The 20,429-nt window shown below is 44.8% G+C and overlaps 1 long non-coding RNA gene across 1 annotated transcript; it reads left to right on the top strand.

The window, feature by feature from the left end:
* Positions 1-1,178: 1,178 nt before the first annotated feature.
* On the top strand, positions 1,179-13,398 carry LOC139833148 (uncharacterized). The gene is made up of 2 exons (XR_011748294.1): positions 1,179-1,456; positions 12,970-13,398. It is a non-coding gene; the product is annotated as an uncharacterized lncRNA (long non-coding RNA).
* The last annotated feature ends 7,031 nt before the right edge of the window (positions 13,399-20,429 follow it).

Below are 20,429 nucleotides of genomic sequence, written 5' to 3'. Positions count from 1 at the left end.
TTGATGTATGCCATGGTTTGTTCTCGTCCTGATTTATCATATGCTATGAGTTTGGTCAGTCGTTACCTTGCTTATCCTGGTAAAGAACATTGGAGAGCTGTTCAGTGGATTTTCAGGTACCTTCGTGGCACATTCAAAGCTTGCTTGAAGTTTGGCAAGACTGGTGAGGGACTCGTAGGCTATGTGGATTCAGATTTTGCTGCCGATTTGGATAAGAGAAGATCCCTCACAGGTTATGTGTTCACTGTTGGTGGTTGTGCTGTGAGTTGGAAGGCAACGTTACAATCTGTTGTTGCCCAATCTACGACCGAAGCAGAATATATAGCAATTAATGAAGCTGGCAAAGAATCTGTTTGGTTGAAAGGTTTGTATGCTGAGCTTTGTGGAGATGATTCTTGCATTAACTTGTTTTCTGATAGTCAAAGTGCAATATAACTTACTAAAGATCAAATGTTTCATGAGAGGACAAAGCACATTGATATCAAGTACCATTATATTCGCGACATTGTTGCTCAAGGTAAACTGAAGGTATGCAAGATAAGTACTCATGATAATCCTGCTGATATGATGACAAAGCCAGTTCCTGTTTCCAAGTTTGAGCTTTGCTCAAGCTTGGTTGGTATAACTGTTTAGCCCAAGTGGCTGTTGGCGCCAGCAAGTGTTTTTTTTCCCTTTGTTGTTCAGGAGATTGTTGAAGTTCATGCTACAGGATGGAATTTGTCTCAAGGTGGAGTTTGTTGTATTGTGATCCAAATTCATATATTAAAGGGAGGCTAACTTCTGACGAGCGGAGCGAGGCCCGTCGCCGGAGGCTTGGGCCGAAGCGTAGTCAGCCCATACGTCGTGCCCTACAGGGACGCCTGCGGGGGGTGCGGGGGGTGCGGGGGGCGGCAGCCCCCCGCGGTACGGTACGGATTGTTGGCACCGCCTATATATACATCTTGTAAGCCGCCGGCTAGGGTTTATCAGATTATAAGATAACCCACGGCGTTTGTAAACACCTCCCGATATAGTGAAGTTTTGCTGGCTGGCGCCCGTGGTTTTTTCCCCTTCTGTGTTGGAAGAGGTTTTCCACGTTAAATCTTGTGTCCCCTGCGTGTGTTCTTATTTCGTTTTTCGTTATTTGCTTGTCGCTTTTATAACACAGAGTTCGTCGGAGGTGGAGCGCGCGGCGGAGGGCGAGCGCGTGGCGGAGGGCGACCGCGCGCAAGAGGGCGACTAGCTTGTCACGGAGCAGCTCGGTACTTCGGCGAGATCCGAGTCGACGAGCGAGTTGCGCGGCCGCGGCAACAGGAGCAAGGCGAGCGGAAGTGCGTCGAGATCTGCAGCCGGGAGCGATTCACGCATGAGGGCGGCGAGTTAGTCAGAGGAGGCGAGCTTTGGGGAATTGGGGGCGTCGCCGGGGTGCTCGGGAGACGAGGATGCGCGACAGAGGTGTCAAGGTCGAGTACCTGAGGTAATGTTACGCAGATCTCGATCTGTAAAACACGCGATACGTAATGTTGTACTAGTACGTTTCAGATTTTATGTACGCCTATCTGCTACTGATTTCTTTGCACGAATTATCAAGCTATGATTTGTGGATCCTCATGGCACGGTGCCCATCTCACTGTGAATTAGAAATCTGTAGTACTTTTTTATTGCAATGATGCTTGCTCATATAAGCGTACTGAAGGGGGATTTTAGCCCGAGTCAATGTTCCATATGTCTCAGGGGGATTTACCAAGTTGTTCATCTCACAGGGTTAAACACCAGTATGTTTCCTATGTCCCACCGGTGGAAAAAAGGGCTTTGGTCGCGGTTGGCAACTGCCATTAGTCGCGGTGGCCCAACCGCGACCAAAGTAGCGCGACTAAAGGCCCCCCCCTTTAGTCGCGGTTCCTTACGAACCGCGACTAAAGGCCCGTCCACGTGGGCCGCAGGCGAGCGCCAGGGCGGAGGACCTTTAGTCGCGGTTCTTCTGGCCAACCGCGACTAAAGGCCTCCGCAGGGTTTAGGGTTTTAGCCCCCCTCCCCCTAAATCTGGTTTCTTTTTAATTTGTATTGTTTTATTTCTTTTGGGTTTTAATTTTGAAGGAGTTTCACATATTGTACGGTACTGTATACATACATGCATATGAATGTACAATTTCAAACAAATTTGAAATTAGAACCAAAAAGAATTCAAGAGGAATATACAATATATATTCAATATCGGATGACCATATACAATATATATTCAATATCGGATGACCATATACAATTTTGAACAAGTTAGTTACAAATTCTTGTGCATATAAAGTTCTACGTCATCGTAATAGTGTTCTCCTCTAGGATCGATGACTTCCCTCGCCAACCATCCAGCTAGTTCCTCTTGAAGTGGTCGGAAGCGAGCTTCTGGACTAAGCGTCTTCCGGAGGTTATTCCTGAGGATGTTGTTCTCACACTTCTGGTCCCGCTCATTGCAGTATCTCCGGATCCTCTCACAAACATAGTATCCACATAGATTGGTCCCCGGTGGCTGAATATCCCCAGTCGTCCGCACTGCCATTTTAAAATGTAGCTCTTTTTTGAATTCACCGACCTTGGTATCTACGAACTGTCTCCAAACCCTACGAGGCAAAGAAAATTAAATAAACAAGAGAGTTATTAATTAGTTACTTGATATTAGGAAATGATGAACGAAATAGGCCGATCGATATAGAGCGCAAATGAATGAAAATAATTACTTTTGCATCATTTTTCTCATGTCGCCCCAAAGCGCCGGATCCATATTCAGAGAGTCGTGGACGAGAACTGAGGAGGTCTGAACTTTAATTACCATAAGAATCCAGTGGAACCTGCGGACACGATACATGCACAGTCATGCATAACTCATCGATTAGCCACATACCATGCATGGAGTAAACAAAGGAGAATGTGCTCAAGACAGAAACACTCACCCAAAATGGTAAGGAAATAGAATATCACTTTTATGTTGCTGTTTTTTTCTAATAAACCGCCACAGGTCATCCTCCACGTCGGCGGGGTGGTGTTCTAACACATGTGAATTAACGATGTGTGGGTCAATGAACCCAACATCATGGATGTTCCTTATTCGCATTTCCCGCTTCTTCATTCTGCATAATAGCGTACACAACAAGATAGTTAGGACAAGCAAGGTGCAATGAACGAGATGGGGTAGAAATTAATAAATCACTTACAGAACGTAGCAACTGATGATAGATTTGTCGAGGTCGCGCAGATTGAACAGCTGGAACAATTCACTCAGATGAATTTGTACCCAGTAATGTTTGAAGTGATGCTCATGTCTAACTTCCGCATAGATATACTCTTTGGCGTTTTTATGTTTTATGTAACCCTTGTACCAATTTAGCAGACCTTTCATTTGTCGAGGTAGATCCTCTTCCTGCGCAGGCTCGACGAGAGGGCCATTCTTCACATATGTAAATACTACGTCCTTCATTGGCGCCTCATCAAGGCCTAGCAGTGCACGAAGAGTGATACCTAACTCGGCCGCTTGTTCTCTGGCACTCGTTACAGTCAATCCATGTCTTTGCCGCAGCTGCTATGATATCGGGGGCATCCGGATCGGCGGCTTGCACTATGAGCGGGGCGATCGATTGTTTACTTTGTTCCCCGAGCTGGGCAACTTCTTTCCCCCTTTCTAATTTTGACTCGGTCTCGTCCTCCAAGGCTTTCTTCTCCGCCAACTCTTGGTTCCTCTTGAACGCGAGTGCTTGCCTACGAAGTTCACGTAAATAGTCGTCAGGCAGATTCTTTGCGGCTTGGGACGGTGTGGTCAAAAATGACTTAGCCCACTGCTTTTGCTTGTCAGAATATACTGGCTTGGGCTCGCCCTCTCTTTTCTTCTTGCAGTCCGCCTTCCATTTCTCATGCTGAGCAGCCACGGCCGCTGCATTTTCCTCGACACTAAGTTCCCAAGGCCTCGGGATGAGAGGCTTCAGTGATGGCTCTGGTATCTTTGTTTTCTTAGGTACATAAGGGTCCGGGTTAATAACCCAGGACTGCTTCTGCTTCTTCGCCGGAGGTGGATTGGGGGGCGGTGTCTGCTGATCACCCGCCGGACGAGGACTAGGGGGCGGCGTCTGCTTACCCGCCGGACGAGGACTGGGGGGCGGCGTCGGCTGATGTGAAGGAGGTGTATTAGGTGAAGCACCACCACCACCGCCGCCACCGCCACCGCCACCGTCACCGCCACCGCCACCGCCACCGCCACCACCACCACCGTAGGGGGGTGGACTTGTTGGCGCCTCGCCTGGAAACTTGATAAACTTCTTCTGCCATAGAATGAACTGGCGCTTGACATCTCCAAGTCTTTTCACCCCTTCAGGTGTAGCAATGTCAATGTCCAGGTTCTCAAACCCTTGGACTATCTCCTCCACCGTCACACGAGCATAGCCATCTTGAATGGGGTTGTTGTGGTGGAGTGCTCCAGGTGGCAAAGCACTGCCGATGGCTACCTTCATGGACATGTTCCCGATAGGATAATACAGATGACATGCTTTCATCTCCTTTATATCGTCCACGGGGTAGCGAGGAGGCTCCGGTGCAGTAATTTCGACCACCAGAGGCTCCGGTGCAGTAATTTCTATCGTCGGTGCACCAGCCGGTGAGGCCTCCGTGGAAGCCACGCTGCTTCTTCTCCGCTGCTGGCTTCCGAGATCCATTGGATGATCTTCATGCTGCGCCTGAGATGCATCTCTTTCGGCGACTAGTACATTCACGGTTTTCTTCAATACATCCATTTCCGTTACCAACTTCGCCACAACATCTGCATCCCGATCCATCTTTCTCTTACGGCTTCTGTAACCGTACGGGTCATCGTTCTGGGGGAACCCTACTTTCCACGGAATGGGCCCCATGCCTCGTACACGTCCTCCGTGTTCAGGATTCCCGAGGGCTTTTGTCAGGGCGTCGTTCTCTCTGTTGAACTTGATCCTCCCCTCTTGAGCATCCCTCATTGCCTCAATAAGCTTTTGGGTGGGTGTAATTATTTTGCCCTGATAAACACACTCCCCTGTCTCCGGGTTCAGCGATCCCCCATGCCCGTACCACCAGCTTTTGGCCCTTGGGTCCCATCCCTCCGTACCTGGACGGATTCCTCGCTCCCTCAGCTCGTTCTCCATCTTCTCCCACTTAGGCTGCCAAAAGCGATACCCTCCTGGCCCCATTTTATGATTGTACTCCTTCTTGGCCGCATTTTACTTATTTTTTTTCGATAGTTCAAGGAACTGCTCCGATTTCTTTTGCTTCACAAATTCTGGCCAATCATGTTGCAGTTTCTCATATTGTCCTTTGAAATCCGGAGTCTTGCCCTGGTTGACAAAGTCATGGGCTAGATTTTGCTTGTATTTCCGGAATGCGTTGGCCATCCTAGAAAGAGCGAACTGTTTGACTAGCTTGTGCCTCTTCTTGTTTTCCGCAATCTTGTTACCCTCCTCATCGTATTTGCGGTATTCCGGAGGTAGAACGAAATGTTCCATAAGCTTGTTGAAGCAATCTTTTTTTTCTCTCTTATCGACAAAAGTGAAACCAACACGTGCCTTCTTTGGCTCATTCCACTCTGGCGGGTGATCGAGACGTTGTCTCTAACAACGGCTCCGCATTGGCGACAAACTTGGTGGCGTTCTTGCTGGGCTCCGGCGGCTGCCGGTTGCTTCGTCGACAACATCGATGGTGCATGTTTCTCCTGCTTTCATCGTCTTGGTTGCGCCACGCTTTGACGACGTACTCGATTTTTTCGACGATCCGGCCGAGGGCTAAAATAAGAAAGAGAGTCGCGCGCGTTAGTACACACACATTTATTCAAATCAGTTAGTTGTATCACCAGACGCTCAATATGTATATATATATACCTCGGCGCCAGAGGTGGTTGCTACTTCCAATTGAAGATCGTCGTTTATCGACGTTTCTTCGGCATCATCTGCTTGCTGACGGCGCCCTTCATCTTCACACTCAAGGTTCAGATAAGAAGAGATATCATCTTCTTCTTGTCCGGTCGGCACATATAGAATATCGCCTTTTATGATGCCGAACATATGGTCTTCAGCGTCCGGATCATAGTTGTCCAGAATCGGGTCAGCTCTATCGTCCGCCATATGTCAGTCCTGAAAACATGTAGTCAAAACAAATTAATTGTGTATATGCCAGCATTATCACATCTCTTCTACATATAAAGAGAGAGGGCGACGAGGGAGGCGAGAGGGGGGACGCGTGTATTAGATGTGTATATGCGGACGATCGACCTCGCCTCGCATGCAGTGACCGCGTGACCGAGAGAACGGTGGTGGTGGCGAAAGGGGGGACGCAGTGACCGCGTGACCGAGAGACCGGTGGTGGTGGCGAAAGGGGGACGCAGTGACCGCGTGACCGAGAGACCGGTGTGGCGGTGACCGAGAGGGTACCGATTCCCTCGCAGAAAGTAAAAGAGTTGAGAGTGAGAGACTCCCCTCGCAGAATAGATGCTTTTCTCCTCGGCAACGACGCTAGAAAAAGTCTTTGCTGAGGGCGGTGGCGGTGCCGAGGACACATAACCCTTGCCCTCCGGGCTACCGCGTCCCTGCCGGCTGGAGCCTAAGCGCCGGCGGCGTGCCGGTCCCTCCCGTCCCTCAGGGTACTGCGCGCCGGGCGGCCATCACGAACCACTACTACCTCGACCTCATGCCGGAGCAGCGGATGAATCCCCGCTGGCATCCCGATAACCAGCATACTTGGGACGCCTTCTTCATCAATCGGCGTGAGAGGGCGCTCGCCAGGTATGAGGAGGACGGTCTGCCTCCTGGAAACTTCCACGAGGCCGGCCGTCGGCTATGGTGGTACGGCCGGACTCTGCAGAGCGTCATGGACTACATCACGGCCGGCGATATCCCCCGCCTGCGCTACCCTCAGTTCGAGCCACGAGCGCCGCCCGACGACAGCGACGACAGCAGCGACGACGACGCCGGCAACTTAGAAGGCGACGACTACCAGTACAACGGCGGCGGCTATGAAGACTACGAGTATGCATATTATACGCCTAGGCAGGAGTATGACTAAATCACTCCAAATTTCATGTATGCAGGAGTATGACTTAGTCACTCCAAATTTCCTATATGCAGGAGTATGACTTAGTCACTCCAAATTTCATGTATGCAGGAGTATGACTTAGTCACTCCAAATTTCATGTATCATCAGTGCTATCTCGAGTCAATTGAATCATTCGAAAATGGACACCAAACACATCACGGCCGGTAATATAATTCACATGATTCATTCAACAAAGTTTGGTACAATAAATTATTACACATCATTTCTTCCCTTGTGTCCCTGCCTGCTTACGATTGTGCCGTATCCATGGAGCATCCTCATCATTTAACTTAATGCTTGGGTCAGTGTTCACTTTGAAGGGCGGAATTTCAGCAAACATATTATAATCTTCTGACATGTCTGTCTTGTCCTCCACTCCCACGATGTTTCTTTTCCCTGAATGAACAATGTGGCGCTTTGAATCATCGCATGATGTACTGATCGTTTTCTTATCTTTCCGTTTCCTCGGTTTGCTACTCATGTCCTTCACATAGAAAACCTGAGCGACATCTTTCGCTAGGACGAATGGTTCGTCAAGGTAACCAAGATTGTTGAAATCCACCATTGTCATTCCGTATTGCTGGTCCACCTTTACCCCACCTCCTGTTAGCTTGAACCATTTGCACCGGAACAAAGGGACCCTAAAGGAGGGTCCATAGTCAAGTTCCCATATCTCCTCTATGTAACCATAATATGTGACCTTTTGCCCATTCTCGGTTGCTGCATCAAAGCGGACACCACTGTTTTGGTTGGTGCTCTTTTTATCTTGGGCGATCGTGTAAAATGTATTCCCATTTATCTCGTACCCTTGGAAAGTCGTTATAGTCGAAGATGGTGTCTTGGCCAACATGTGGCTGATCTACAACCTTATTGTCACTCATTAAATGTTTTCTCAACCAAGCCGAAAGTCTCCATGTGGGCCTTCCTAATCCAGGATTCGGGCTTCCCGGGGTTGTCCGAGCGTAAAATATTCTTGTGTTTCTCAAAGTACGGAGCCACCAAGCTGGAATTGGTCGGAAGCGTGTGGTGTGCTTGATCGAGAGAATGGCCTTCCATACATATCATTGATTTCCTTCCGATCGTGCCTTTTCCACTTAGTCTCCCCTCGTGCCGCGATTGAGGAAGACCAATCGGCTTAAGGTCAGGAACAAAGTCAACACAAAACTCAATTACCTCCTCATTTCCATAGCCCTTGGCGATGCTTCCTTCTGGCCTAGCACGGTTACGAACATATTTCTTTAATATTCCCATGAACCTCTCGAAGGGGAACATATTGTGTAGAAATACGGGACCGAGAATGGAAATCTCATCGACTAGGTGAACCAGGAGGTGCGTCATAATATTGAAGAAGGATGGCGGGAACACCAACTCGAAATCGACAAGACATTGGATCACATCGTTCTGTAACCGTGGTAGAACTTCTGGATTGATTACCTTCTGAGAGATTGCATTGAGGAATGCATATAGCTTCACAATGGCTACTCGAACATTTTCCGGCAGGAGACCCTCAAAGCAATCGGAAGCAATTGCGTCATAATCACGTGGCAGTCGTGAGACTTCGGGTTTTGGAACTTTTTCTCCGCCATGTTGATTATTCCCTTTATATTGGACGAGAATCTGACGGGACCTTCATATCGCTCGGGCATTCAAAAAGATGACCTTCTCTTCTTTGGTCGAGCGTAGCCGGCACGACCTTGAAACCGTTCCGGATGCCGGTCATCAGGGGTCTTTCAAACTTTGCTGGTCTGCCGTGCTTCCTTTGTATCATTTGACTTCCCATACACGCCCAAGAAGCTTAGGATGTTCACGCAAATATTCTTCGTAACGTGCATCACGTCGATTGCAGAGCGGACTTCTAGGACTTTCCAATATTCTAGCTCCCAGAATATAGATTTCTTCTTCCACATGGCTACGTGCCCGTCAGCTCCCTTCGGAACCGATTGTCCGCCAGGACCCTTTCCAAAGATGACTTTCAAATCCTTGACCATATCAAATACCTCAGCACCGGTGTGTTCCGCAGCTTCGGCCGATGATCTGCCTTGCCGGTGTAATGCTTGCCTTTCTTTCTTACTGGATGACCTTTCGGAAGAAATCGACGATGCCCAAGGTACACGTTCTTCTTACAATTTGGCAAATGTACACTTTCAGTCTCATGTAAGCAGTGCGTGCATGCATTGTATCCCTTATTTGACAGTCCCGAAAGGTTACTAAGAGCAGGCCAATCGTTGATGGTTACGAAAAGCAACGCTCGTAGGTCAAATTCCTCTTCTTTGTGCTCATCCCACACACGGACACCAGGTCTGCCCCACAGCTGTAAAAGTTCATCAACTAATGGCCTTAGGTACACATCGATGTCGTTGCCGGGTTGCTTCGGACCTTGGATGAGCACTGGCATCATAATGAACTTCCGCTTCATGCACAACCAAGGAGGAAGGTTGTAGATGCATAGAGTCACGGGCCAGGTACTATGGCTGGAGCTCTGCTCGCCAAAAGGATTCATGCCATCCGTACTTAGACCAAATCTTATGTTCCTTGCGTCAGCTGCAAAATCTTTGAACTCTCTGTCGATCTTTCTCCATTGCGTTCCATCTGCGGGGTGTCTCAACTCCCCGTCCGACTTACGGTCCTCTTTGTGCCATCGCAACAACTTGGCATGCTCTTTGTTCCTGAACAGACGTTTCAACCGTGGTATTATAGGAGCATACCACATCACCTTGGCGGGAACCCTCTTCCTGGGTTTCTGGCCCTCAACATCGTCGTCACCAGGGTCGTCGCCTCTGATCTTATAACGCAATGCAGTGCATACCGGGCATTCATTCAAATTCTCGTATTCACCACGGTAGAGGATGCAGTCGTTGATGCATGCATGTATCTTCAGAACCTCTAAACCTAGAGGGCAGACAACCTTCTTTGCTTCGTACGTAGTGGCGGGCAACTCGTTATTCTTTGGAAACATATTCTTCAACATTTTCAGCAAGTTTTCAAATGCCGAGTCAGCTACACCTGCCTGTGCCTTCCATCTCAGCAAATCCAGTGTGCAGCCCAGCTTTTTCAGACCATCATCGCATCCGGGGTACAGCGCCTTCCTGTGATCCTCTAACATGCGATCCAAATTCTCCCTCTCTTTTTCAGTTTCGCAGCGTCTCCGTGCATCAGCAATGGTCCGACCAAGATCATCAACGGGATCATCATCACGTGCCTCTTCTTCACCTTCCCCTTCACCTTCAGCATCCTCCATGAAAGTATCACCGAAATGAGCAAGATAGCTTTCATCGATGAAATCATCCCCTTCTTCATCTTCTTCCATTATAACCCCTCTTTCTCCATGCTTGGTCCAACAATTATAGCTTGGCATGAAACCGTGCCGAAGCAGGTGCATGTGAACATCTCTTGAGGAAGAGTAACCATTCTGATTCTTACATTTAACACATGGACAGATAACAAAACCCCCCTGCTTGTTCGCATTAGCCACTACGAGGAAATCTTTCAAACCCGCACTGAACTCGCCGGAGAGTCGGTTACCGTACATCCATTGTCGATTCATCTGCATTATTATAATATAAAATATATAATTAACCATCATGCATTTGTTAAACTAACTAGCTACAAACAATATAAATTAAACAATGAACTACACACACATGCACATTTTATCAACGACACATCAAAGGTTCAAGTTGCTAACCGCGATCGAGGAGGAAAAAATAAATGAGAAAGCTCAAGTGTGGCTCCAACACTTCATATCATGTTTGTTTCATGCTCTTGGGGCATTTCATCAAACACCTTATGTGCATAAGAGGAACCAAAAGCAAACCTAACACCCACTTGTGAAGCTTGTGAAGAGAATGGCACCAAATGGCTAAGTGTTGGCTGCTGGGTGGGTATATATAGGGGAGGGGCTTTAGTCCCGGTTGGCCTGGCCAACCGCGACTAAAGGCCTTCGGGCACCTTTAGTCGCGGTTGGCCTGGCCAACCGCGACTAAAGACCCCCCACGTGCACCGGCTGGCCACCGAGCGCCCTGGGCCCAGGCCTTTGGTCGCGGTTCGCCACACGAACCGCGACTAAAGACCCCATTAGTCGCGGTTCCTTCACCGTCGCGACTTATGGGGCTTCCCGGAAGCCTGTTTTTCCACCAGTGTCCTGCACCTAGAATTTTTGGCTATGTTTGGTACCAAAGTATCTGAAAAATCAAAGTATTAGAAAACTGTAGTATTTTAACATGTAGGCACCAAATACTACAGTCTTTACATATTAGAGTATTTCGATTGCGAATACTTTGACCTGTTTGGCTAGTGGTGTATTTTGAAACAACTAATAGCTATGCAAAATTTCTGTTGAAAACTCATGGTCACGCCTGCTACGTTCTTCATGCAAGCTCGCCCTGTATAGCTGATAATACATGACGCTAGAAGGCGGAGTGGCCACCACGATGGCAGCGACGACGTGTTGAACTCTGGCCCCTCCGGCTAATCTGCCCATCCATGACCGCAAAGGCCACCGCGGGAGAACTGCGAGCTCCGATGAGCATAACCTCCTTGTCGACATGTCCAGGATCGCCAAGACTTGCTGCAATGGTAGCATTTGGCTGTGTCTTCTAGGTTGGGCTGCTAGTTTCGGTAGCAAAGCTAGGTATATAGGTATCACGCCCTGAATCAATCCATCGACTCCACCGAAATACTTTTCCGGCGAGCCCGACACGGAGAGATGGTGATTCCAGCCTTTAGTAATGTGCTGATCGATTCTGCCTCTACTACACAGGTGAAAGAACATGGAGCCCCCATGTGTGATTTCTTTTGAAAGTAATTGAGTTGTTTTGATAATTATACCTTAGTTGGCTTCTGAAAGTAATTGAGTTGTTTTGATTATTATGCCTAAGTTGGCTTCTAAAAGGTATTGAGTTTTGATAATTATGCCTAAGTTGGCTTCCGAAAGTAATTGATTTTTTTTGATACCATGCTTAAGTTGGCTTCGGAAAGTAACCGAGTTGTTTTGATAACATGCTTAAGTTCGCTTCTGAAAGTGATTGAGTTGTTTTGATAATTATGTATAAGTTGGCTTCCAAAAGTAATTTAATTGTTTTGGTACCATGCTTAAGTTGGGTGTTGATAGTAATTGAGTTGTTTTAATAATTATACTGTTGTTTTCTTTTGAAAGTAATTGAGTTGTTTGATAATTATACCTTAGTTAGGTTCGGAAAGTAATTGAGTTGTTTCGATAATTATGCCTAAGTTGGCTTCTGAAAGGAATTGAGTTGTTTTGATAATTATGCCTAAGTTGGCTTCCAAAAGTAATTGAGTTGTTTTGATACTTATGCCTAAGTTGGCTTTTAACAATTGAGTTGTTTTGATACCATGCTTAAGTTGGCTTTTGACAGTAATTGAGTTGTTTTAATAATTATACCTTAGTTGTCTTTTGAAAGTAATTGTGTTGTTTTGATAATTATACCTTAGTTGGCTTCTGAAAGTAATTGAGTTGTTTCGATAATTAGGCCTAAGTTGACTTCTGAAATGAATTGAGTTATTTCGATAATTATGCCTAAGTTGGCTTCTGGCTTCTGGAAGTAATTGAGTTGTTTCGATAATTATGCCTAAGTTGGCTTCTGGAAGTAATTGAGTTGTTTTAATAACTATGCCTAAGTTGGCTTCTGGAAGTAATTGAGATGCCTTGCAAAAAAATAATTGAGATGTTCTGATAATTATGCCTAAGGTGGTTTATGAAAGTAATTGAGTTGTTTCTATAATTATGCTTAAGTTGGATTAGGGAAATAATTGAGTGTTAGGTTAATCAGTTTTTTTTAATAACACCTGGCCATGCAAGCTACCAATAAACGACATAACTTTATGCATTTCTCAGTACAGCAACCCAGAAAAATCTCTACTAATATAGTTACATTTTTTCAGACAAGCAGTTTGCGGTGGTGTCAGCATGATCAAGGAAACAACTATTCCTACATCGTTGCTAGGACATATATGCCCAAAGTCAGATAATACATGCTTAGTATTCAGAAAATACTAGTAGTTGAAGCTACCGTCTTCTCGAAAACATATTTCTGAACTTAACCTTGTCTGTTAGTACCATGTTAATCTTTTGTCGCACAAAAGATATGTGAGGAAACTACTAGTAGCATGTTCGATTTTGGGGAGCCTCAAGTTTGTGTCACAAGTCCGAACTACTTACTATTGTCTGGTTTATTCACATTGAAATATGTTGGATACACCTTCTCTCTACAAGTTTTCTTCTACTATGTCATGATAAGTTGTGTGTGGGAGTTATGGTTTCTGCAGTTGTACTCCCCTGTAATCCATGATTTTTAGGCGCATGCACGTCCATTTTGAAGTTGCCACAGGTATCTCTACTATATTAAATGCCTAGAGGTGGTAGGATGGTTGGTACGTCGTCCACCTCCCACCAAGAAAGAGGGCCATCGCGTCCCCTTTGAAACTACCTGCCCTCACGATCCTAGCGGTGACCTGCACTTCCGTTTCCATATCCCAGCTTGACCCAATCCCCACGTTCCCACGTCCCCACAGCAGTTGCCCCGCCTGTGCTCCTTCCCCACTTCAGTTCTTGCGAGATTAAGCGCCGCCATGCGTCTCTGCCCTGGAGTTGGTGCCTATTCCGTTTACCTGGTGTGTTAGTGCAAGTGCAGATGCCGATCACAGCAAGATCGAGAAGGCGCTCGGCAGGATCATAGATACGTTGCCTGCTCACTCGTCCTTATGACGTTGTTAGCTTAATTTGCGTTCGTTAATGGATGCAGTTCTTGGGAAGATCAGAGAAGGACGAGTTTGTGCTTGACATGCTCGCCGACACTGCATGGCCTGCAAGATCATCAAGGGTTCATCATCAAGGAGATGAGATCGTCGATCCGCCTCCCCCACCCTCAGAGCCACCCAACGAGGAACCCACGCCGCCGGAGCCGGTCGTCGAGGAACCGCCGACGCCAGCGGTCATGGAGCCAGGGCCCTGTGCGAGCCGGAGCCCGTGCCCCCGCTCCCGGAGCCGGAGGTAAAGCCCCTACCCCTTCTAACCTTTCTCGACCTTCTCGTGCTTCCTCTCCCTGCGGTTCAGAACCGCCTCCGCCGGAGTCCGGATCCACTGATTCCTTACCATGTCGCAGCCGCCCGGCGGCGCGTATTGCGTGAAGGAGGGGCGCCGGCGGCGCGAGACCAGGCAAGAACTACGCGGCCGCAGCGACCAAGGAAGATAGTAGTGCGGGTTCAGCTCGATTTTGTAGGAGGTGATTGTAGGTGAGGGGAAGAACTAGCTGTGGGAGACATGGGTGTACACCATGTCACCATCGTCTTCTCCTTGCTCGTTGCCCTGCTGCATTACATCCGGCAGTCCGGCCTTGCTCTTCCTCTCGAATTATGCCTGCTTCTCCCTCCCTCGAGAAGGTAACGAACCGATTGTTCCATTTTCTTCGATCAGTCCTCTTTCCGGTATGTGTATGACTCATTACTTTATTTATGGCTGCAGTTGAAGCACATAGCTGATTGTGGACGCGAATCAAGCATCATGTTACACAACGAAGCAACTTTTTTTTTAAACTTAATAAAAAAAAAGTTGCTTCGTTGAACAACGAAGCAACTCAGTAACCTGCACAGAAAAAAGGTATTGTTTATTTTCTAAGGTTTCCTTTCTTACAGTTTAGTTGGGAATTTTTCTAGCACCTGCGAGCATTGTAGACACAGTTTGCATTTTTTCACTTCTTTTTTCTTTTCAGATGTATGTGGAGATCTTTATTGAAAAACACAATATGAAATAGTATGATTAACATTAGTGCATGTTTATACGCAATTGCCCAATAGACGGTCATTCACGGTTATATCCAGATCACTCTGCCCATTAGTCATTTGTATCACAGGGAACAGATTGATTCTATCATGATGGAGAATATGTTGTTTATTATTTCCGTACATCAGTACCTCATCCAGGTAGGTGATCCCTGATCCAAATGACTACATTTTTTTTGTACATCGCATAAACAATACCTTGTTTCCTCCCTATACGAAATATGTACCCTGCATATGGCCTGCCATGGCTGCTAATTAACCATGGTAAACCCTCGTAGTTCACTTATGTATACACTCATTGCTTGTTCCAGGATTTATTTGAGTTAAAACGACGTTGGTTTTCAGCTTACATTTTGTGTTGATGGAATGATCTGGTTAAATTTTGGTCTCATCTTAACATTAAATCCGAAATTACTGCAAAATAGATAGTTCTATTCTTAGATTGTGTATGATTCCACTTCAGAATAGTTGGTTGCTAGGTCGTCTACTTTTTTTTGAGTTTTGTATTTCCATATACAAATAAGAAAAGATGTTGCATTTGTGTCAGAATCATTATTACTTCATACCTTCGGATGTGTGACAAGCCTGTCAAATTACCAATGGAGCTAGATAATGTGTTTAGCCAGGTAAAGATCTTTAATCTTCTCTTCGGGGTGGATGCCAATCAATATTGCTTATATCAAGTTCCTGCAGTCAAGAAAACCCCTAGCCACAGCCTGTAGGCATTCCAATTTGCTGAGTTGCTCCGTATCCTTAAATTGGTTGAAGCACTTCCAAGTTTTGATAATTTCCCCGTGGTCAATAAAGCTGTATATGAACATGTACATGGTTCTTTCATGAAGTTCCTATGAAAAACAAAAAAAGAAAGGTGGAACCATGTGCACAACGAGCATATTCATTGTTTTTTTCTCAGGTACTTAGTTTGGAGTATCAGTCTAAACTGCATTTATAATATTGACATTACAAAAGGGTGGAAGCAGAGCGCACGTGGCTTGAAACAATCATACACTTACACCAATGCCCACCATTTACAGACTGACAAAAATGTTCCTCAAGCACTGCCTATATTTTTCATTAACTTGGCACTGTCTATATCTTTTTGTTCAAGCACTGCAACTGAAATGTTCCTCATCTGAAGGTTTATTGCGTGCAAGGGCCCGGTAAAAACTATGACTCAAGCGTCTTTGAAACAGCTAAGTGAGTACTCTGTTTCCCAAAATATTACCATATGCCTCTATTGTTTTTTATGCAAACACAATGTGGTCAAGGGCCCGGTAAATACTTCTACTCAAGTACCTTGGAATCAATTGTGCATGACAAATTAATTGTTTTAACTTTTTCTCTCTATGTCGCAGGCCCACGAAATGAATCCTCCAAAAGATCAGCTAGGACTTCCTATATTTAGATATCACTTCCGAGCATGTATAAAGGGAGAATATTAGGATTATACTATATAGGATTAGTAGAACATCAAATTTCGAAGCAATATTATTTTTGTACGTTGTGTACTGTTCAGATAGTATTCATGTCGAATGGTGATTCACTTGATAAATATTGAATTGTATTTTATCAATGCACTTTCACTCTCAGTTGTGTGTTTTGTTTTGTCTTTTGTGAAGTAAAAATTTTTGTAGAGGAAAAATACATGCAGGTTTATAGTCGCTCAAACCCAGAATATAATATTTGTCTTGATTTTTAGAAATCTGTTTAGGTTGTACCACCGCGTACAAATGTTGCTTGACCTTTGTTGTGACTTTGCAACACTTTTTTACTTGGTTACAAACACATCAATATGTGTTGCATTATATCCTTGCAACGCCGAAAAAACGCAACGTGTGATGCTTGTATCAGCATTTAAATACACATTAGTGTGTTGCCGTAGGGTAGGTATAGTCATGTTGTAGTGTATATGTAAATTTTTCTTATTTGCACAGAATCTCTCTGAATCTTAGTATATTCTAAAGGAGTAAAGAATTTAGAATATACTTATCAACCAAAATCGAGGGCATTCCTCGATGACATTCATATATTAATTTTTAATATTGTGCCTGTTATTCTATGTCAATTACTATATCATTTTCCATTAAATAACCAACACAGATGATTCTGCAAGTATTTCTTACAAAATATGGTACTTCCTTTCATGAATACTTCATTTACTATCTTTCAAATTACCTATGCAAAGTCGAGGTATTGTAACAGCCAGTGTCCATATAATTGTGCAATTGATTATTTGCACATCTTAATATCAACTTAGTATTTTTTATTCTTACTTCATAAAATTACAAAAAAAAATATGATTGGATTCTAAATTCAGTGAGTTGATAGTGATAATGCTTACATATGGAAGCTAATTCCTATAGGAGGAAGAGCGGAAGTGGATGGGAAGTATATGAATTAAATTGGGAATATAAGTTCTTTCGTCCCGAATGGTCAATATAAAAAAAGAAGGTACACAACAAGAAAAAATGATTATGTTAATCATCAAAAAGTGGGAAACACATGAGACTTAGCATGATTGTCACGCTCATCCGTGAAACAAATAGAACAACTTAATCAAGGGTGATTACTTTATTTGGATTACATTTTAAGCAACATAAAACCTTATTATTTTTGCAATATTATGTGGCTATCTTTCGATGTACATATAAATTATCATGTTTATTACAAATAATAATAAATTTTAAAACTCGTGGCAACGCACGGGCATTCAACTAGTGATACTAAGTTGTACATATGTAATCTACTAAGATGCTTTGTGGCTGTAAAAAAGTATTTTCTTTTCCTAGCGTCTCAACTTCGTTAGCAAGTGTGATTTCAACAACAAAAAATAGTTGTGCCAGATATATTTTTGTTCGCACGATCTACTTGAACCTGGTACTTGGAGTTTTTACTACTGCCTTTGATCCAGAAAGAACCCCTGGAGATATGGAGGGGGAAGAAACCAGGAGATAGGGAGGAGGAAGAAAGCTGGATGGATACCGTGGACAGTCCGGCCGACTTGGCAGGCAGGCCACATGAGAACTGCATGAACGAATTGATTAAGGACTGTGAGTACGTGATGATATGATTAGAGGAAGAAATGGATTTGGTGGACATGTGTCGATGTCTTGGCGGACGAAAACATACATCCCTGCTGGAGCGGGTTTTGTTCCGTATGGGGTCGATGGATAGGGAGGACTGGGGTTAGTTGGTTTACTCGCCGAAACAGCCGGGTATAAACGTGATTATCGCGCGCTGTTTCGGTATTTCCTTTTTTGGACATGAGTTAAAGGGGGTCCGGGCTACTTTCCTTTTACGGGGTGAGGGCTGGGTCGGCCTAACCAGCCCCCGGAGACTGGCTAGTCACGTCCATATATAAGATATAAGTTGCTAGAGGTGGATCCTATATTCCAAGAGAATATTTTGCCTTACTGAAATTTCGTTATTATTTACATCGCGATTGTCTTTCTATTTACTTTACTTTTTAGTATTACTTTACACACAACTCTCTTTAAAACATTCTTACTTGGAACAAAGGCAACTTACAAATATCCTTTAATAGATAGTGAAGAGGGCAATAAATACTATAACCAAATAGCTCTCTGTGAGTTCTATTAGTTTTAAAACTAGTTACAATATAATTGTTCACTTGCAGTCATCAATCATCATACGACGAATAACTCCCCTTCCCCGACAAGAAACTCCCCTTCCGACAAGAACAACATTGGGTTTCACACCCTCCTAGGATCCTTTCCGCATCGCACGACGCAAGCACATGTGGAGCTTGCTCGGGCGCCTCCCACGTGGCAGCCGTGAACGAGTTAGACGTGTCGTATGGCCCCTACTCACAAAACAAAACATCTTCTATACAACATGCCACTTCATTGTTCGTCCACATCGACTTGGCAGGGTCATCGGTTAATTGGCACCGTGGATCATCGCCCTCCAAATACGTTGTTACTTTTGTGCTAGATACATTTTTTGGTTTCATATAACTTATATTATATCGGTCAAAGTTTTGCACTAGTAGAAAAAGCTCGTCAGTGGCACACCATTTTGGAATTCCGTGGCGAGGGTGCACCCACTAGTAGAAAAACGCTCATCTATACCGGTTCGTAAGGGCCATTTGCACCGGTTTCTCAACCGGTATAAAAGATCCGGTACAAAAGGCCTCCCTTTTCGTACCGGTTCCTTACGAACCGGTATTAATGGCGCCTCCACGTGGGCGCCCAGGAGAGCGCACGGCGAGGGAGCTTTGGTACCGGTTTGTATTACAAACCGGTACCAAAGGTTGTCTGCCGCGGCAGAGAAAATGCAGAAATCTCTGCCGCGACAGAGAATTCAGGGTTTAGGGTTTTAGGAGGGGTTTAGGGGTATCAGAGCGTTTCGTATCACGTCGATGCACCAGAAACGCGTTTGGGTTTACGTAGTACATGAAGATCAAGGTGATGCATATCAAGTTGGTGCATATAATATAACACACATGTAATTGCATAAGTAGTACTCTTCGATGCATATCAAGTCGATGCACCAGAATAAAGTAGTACATGCATGAAGATCGATCTTCATGCGTAGTGGTACTCTCCGAGGCATACTATCTATTACATGTACCATAGTGGTACACTCCGAGTCGAACTATATATACACAAAGCAATCGAGAAGCGGGAGAAGATCTTTATACATAGTGGAACTCTCCGGATGGTGGTATGACTTCCCGAAGGAAAAATCCCGCCAATTCCTCGGCAATTGCTTTGAAGCGCTCCTCGATTGAGATATTCTCCCGCTTTCTTCTCAACTGTAAAAGAATAAGATACAAATGAATACATGAAACTCAGCACAACTTATGGTAACAAAATAAATTTGTGAATATTGTTTTCGTACCTCTTTATTTCTTTCATTATTCGCTCTCTCGCTGACAATTCTGTGGATGTACTCGCAAACGTAGTATCCACATAGATCAGTCCCCTGTGGTTGTTTCGCGCATTTCTGTACAAGAATATAATTCAGCCAAACAATAATCAAGTATGATAAAGGTGTGTGGACCTAGGTAACTACTACTTACTTTGTTCACACGCCATATCAGCTTCGGTGCCCATTGAAAGGACTGATCTTCCTTGATGAAAGTTTCCCATACGCTGCCCGACAAAAGAAAATGAACAAAAGAGTTATCAATCAGTTGATATCAGGAAATTCACAAAAAAACCGATAAGAATTTGAATTACCTTTTGAGCATAAGAAAACAAGACTTGTATAGTATAGGCTCTTTGGTTAGTGAGTCAAAGACTTCAACTTCTCCTTCGTACATTTTAATGACGATAAGAATAAAGTGAAACCTGCATAAGTTTAAATATGTAGTGTCATATATATAAGACATCAGTTAATATTTTAACATATGGTGACCAAAATAGAATGTGTTATAAGAGAGTAACACTCACTGGAAGTTGTAAGGCCAAAGTATTATCTTTTTGTCACGTTGTCGCTTCAAAAACCTTAGCAAAGTCTCCGGTGTATCCCTGTTATAGAGGGGTTCTTCTATGGTCCTGACATGCATTGTGTCCGGGTCAATGAACCCAATGTCCGTG

This window comes from Lolium perenne, chromosome 7 (genome assembly GCF_019359855.2).
Source record: "Lolium perenne isolate Kyuss_39 chromosome 7, Kyuss_2.0, whole genome shotgun sequence".
Taxonomy (NCBI): domain Eukaryota; kingdom Viridiplantae; phylum Streptophyta; class Magnoliopsida; order Poales; family Poaceae; genus Lolium; species Lolium perenne.
This window is presented reverse-complemented; position numbering and strand designations above follow the sequence as displayed.